Source organism: Sorex araneus, chromosome 1 (assembly GCF_027595985.1).
Source record: "Sorex araneus isolate mSorAra2 chromosome 1, mSorAra2.pri, whole genome shotgun sequence".
Classification (NCBI taxonomy): Eukaryota; Metazoa; Chordata; class Mammalia; order Eulipotyphla; family Soricidae; genus Sorex; species Sorex araneus.
This window is the reverse complement of record NC_073302.1, coordinates 344458725-344462578: the sequence shown is the minus strand read 5'-3', so window position 1 is coordinate 344462578 and position 3854 is coordinate 344458725. Positions and strand designations below refer to the sequence as shown.

Sequence of the window (3854 nt, the reverse complement as noted above, 5' to 3'; positions counted from 1 at the left end):
AGTGTATAAATCTGTAAATGTGCCCTCACGGTGATTCACTAATTAAAAATAAATAAATAAATTTTTAAAAAATTTTAAAAAAATAAATTAAAATAAATAAAAAAAAGAGTAAGTCCTGAGTATTATCAGGTGTCAGCCCAACCACCCTCGCCCAAGGAAAGAAAAAAATTAAATTAAAAATTTTAAATGGGAATTCTATGTAATCCTAGGTATCTATCTGAAGGATATGAAAGTAGAGATTCAGGAGAATCTCTACACTTTATAGCAGTACTTTTTACAAAAGCCAAAACATGTTATCAACCTAAACACCCATCTGCAGATGACTGGATAGACCTTTGGTGTCTATAATGGTCTATTCTGACCTCAAACAATTAAGCATGCCATTTGGGACAAAACAAATGGATCTTAAAGTGGTTCTATTAAGAGAAATAAGTAAATAAAAGACTACCATTTATGGTGTATTAATAACTTTATCAAGAGACTTGTCTAAAACAAAACTGACATCTAGACTCAGTAAAAAGTTGGAGAAAGGGAGAGAGGAACAATGGTGGAGGCATGAGCAGGGGAAACTTTTGGTGGCAGGATGGCACTGGGACGTCCACAGAGTTCATGGTGAGTACCACATACCTACAGAGTATAAAGCTAAATGCCCGAAATTAAGAATATGGTTGGCAGAGCCTGGCAAGCTACCTGTCACGTACTCGATATGCAAAAATACAGTAACAACGACGGACCTCATTCCTCTGACCCTGAAAGAGCCCTCCAATACGCCATTGGGCTACACTAGCACGTGATAGGGATGAATGGAGACATTACTGGTGCCCGCTCAAGCAAATCGATGAACAACGGGATGACAGTGATACAGTGAATAATATGGTGAGCCAAAAAAGAATCTACAATAAAAACTAACAGAAAAATAAGTAAGTCTGGCTCTATATAGTTCCTACACAAAGAACACGTACCTGTTAAATGAAGTTAAGCTGATTGTTTTACGCCTCCTTATACGATGATGTGCATTGCAAATATGTAAGGGAACAGCACCTTTTCTTACTTCACTGTATCACTGTCATCCCGTTGTTCATTGATTTACTCAAGCGGGTGCCAGTAACGTCTTCATTCATCCCAGCCCTGAGATTTTAGCAGCCTCTCCTTACTCTTCTTTCCCAAAAATTGGAAGCTCTTTTCAGGATCAGGGGAAAGAGACTTGTTATTATTACTATATTTGGCATATTGAATATGCTATGGGGAGCTTGCCGGGCTCTTCTGTGTGGGCAGGTGGAATACTCTTGGTAACTTGCCGGGCTCTCCGAGAGAAAAATTTATAATATTTATATTATAAATATATATATATAAATATATATATTTCCTTTATGATGAAAGCGGCCACACAGTCCAGGAATATGTTCGCTCATGTGTGAGGCTCAGCCCGAGCATGTGGAAAGCGGCCTAGAGCGTGGCGGCAGTGGGGTAGTGGAGGTCAGCTGCCAAGGCTGGGTCTCTTGGAGTGGGAGGGCTCTTGCCCACCCCCCTCTGGGGCAACCCTGGTGTGGAGTCCAGTGGCATGGTTATGGGGACCTCATTTTATGCTCCCTTCCGGGAGAAGTAGCCATGGGTTCTGGAGGGTGGCTGATTTTCCTTACTTGATTAAAATATTTTTTGTAGGGACATATTACAGTTTGGAAATAGATGGTTTATTAATTTTTCTGAAACATTTTTGAGCTATTCTCAATTATCTTTTTCTCTATCCCTTCTTCTAATTTTCCCCTCTTCTTCCTTCCTCTGAGTGAAAATGTGTATGCAGATTAAATTGAGGGTTCCAGAATAAGTCTACATAGACAAATGAAAAAGAGAATATAACACCTTTAAAAGTACACCCTCGCTCCGCTTCCTGTGGCAGAGCCTGGGCGAGGGGCTGCAGGCACCGTGTCCGGCTGCGAAGGTGGCAAGAAGAAGCCCCTGAAACAGCCCAAGAAACAGGCCAAGGAAATGGACGAGGATGATAAGCCATTCAAGTAGAAAAAGAAGGAGGAATAGAAGAAACTCAAGGAACTAAAAGCCAAGGCCACGGGGAAGGGCCCCCTGCCACTAGTGGAATTAAGAAGTCTGGCAAGAAGTAAGCTGTTTCTTGTGCTGGAGATAATGGTGATCTTTAATTCTATTACTGGTTAAACATCTGGATTCACTGTGTAAACTCGGTTGCCAGCAGTACCTAGAATGAAGTGTTTTGGAACCTGTTGTACCCTTAAGAATAAACTTCTGTAACAAAAAAAATTTTTTTAAAGAAGAAAAAGAATTCATATGGTTTCTCATTCTCTGGTTCTCAGCTATTTTCACTGTAGCTGTGAAGTCAGTAAACCTGACCCAAACCCTGCCAAAGTGTACTTTTCTCAAGTGTTTGGTCTATCCCTTATTCTGTACCATCTGAAATTAAACCAGCTCATTTGAAAAAAAAAAGTACACCCTTAAAAACCAAACAATTTAAAGTTTTATTTAGCAGAAAGAAAAGAAATTTAATGAAAATTTTAGTGAGGTTAGTTTTAGAGAAAGTTGCTTGAAGAAATACGTAATATGTGTTCAAGAGAGGAAAAACGGTCAATAGTACACATCTCAAGCCAGGATGGGGGTGAATCTCCATGGGGACAAAGCACTCTGAGTGACTTTGAGTTGGTCTCATAGTGGGGCTTTCCGAAAAGGTTTCCACTAAGCTTTTTCTGTAGCCAGAGGCTTTGTCTAGGGAATGAGTTGGGCATCCTGCTTGGTATAAGGAAAATTAATTTCAGAGTGAAGATAAGGTAAATATCAGATATAATGGAGAGTAGAAATTTAAGTATATGTTAATTAATGAATTATTGTCCCCAATAATTAGGCAACTAATGTATTTGTTTTTTTAATTTTAAAAATTGCACTTCAGAAAACAATATAAAAATTGGAGTAATTTGGAGGAAAATATTTGATTATTTAAAGGATGTAAAGCACTTACTAGAGATTGATATATAAAATAACTATAGAATTCTTTCTTTGTGGGGGGAGAGGGTGGAGGCCATACCCAACAGTGCTAAGGGCTTACTCCTGGCTCTGTGCCCAGGGTTTACTCCTGGCAGGATCAGATGACCTTACTTGAAGCTGGGGATCAAGCTCAGGTCAGCCACATGCAAGGCAAGTGCTCTACCCCAGTAACTACTGAATTCTTAATATAGCAAGCAAATATAGCTTTAAAATTTAAGGATTACTGTGAAAAGAATTAAAATATAGCTTTGAAACTAGCAGAGAAGAAAATATAGAGATGAAAGAGGGTGTTGTCAATCTGATAGAAGTCAGAGAAGAGGACATATAAAAAGGGAGAAAAAGCAATAAACAATACACATTTTTAAAAAATGAGCTCAGAGTCTCAGAACATGGCTTAGTGAGTGTATGAGTTCAAAGCCCTATGCTGCCTGCAATCCTAATAGTCCCCCACACTCTAAGCTCTACTTCAAAGGGGAAAATATTATGGCACACATAACAACAAAATACCAGTAACAAGTAAAGATAATCAATTTACCGATTAAGGACAAAGGTGATCATATTTAGTAAAAACTGGAGAAACTGAAAATAAATCTGCACAGAAATAAAGTTGTTCAGAATATCTTGCAACTCTGAACCAAATGTTAAAAACACTGTTAGAGATATTAATATTGTATGAGAAAAAGGTACATTTTGGAATGAGGTGGAACACTATTTGGTGGTAAAATAGAAAAATCTATGAAGAAGAGACAGCAACAGGAGCCAGGACAACTGAAAACAGAACATAATAATGTAAAACAAAAGCAAACTGAAGCATAAGAGAAATTTATCAATGCATGATGCTAATAAAT

The 3854-nt window shown here is 38.2% G+C and overlaps 1 pseudogene; it reads left to right on the top strand.

Moving 5' to 3' along the window:
- Positions 1-347: 347 nt before the first annotated feature.
- On the top strand, positions 348-2117 carry LOC129402340 (translation machinery-associated protein 7-like; annotated as a pseudogene).
- The last annotated feature ends 1737 nt before the right edge of the window (positions 2118-3854 follow it).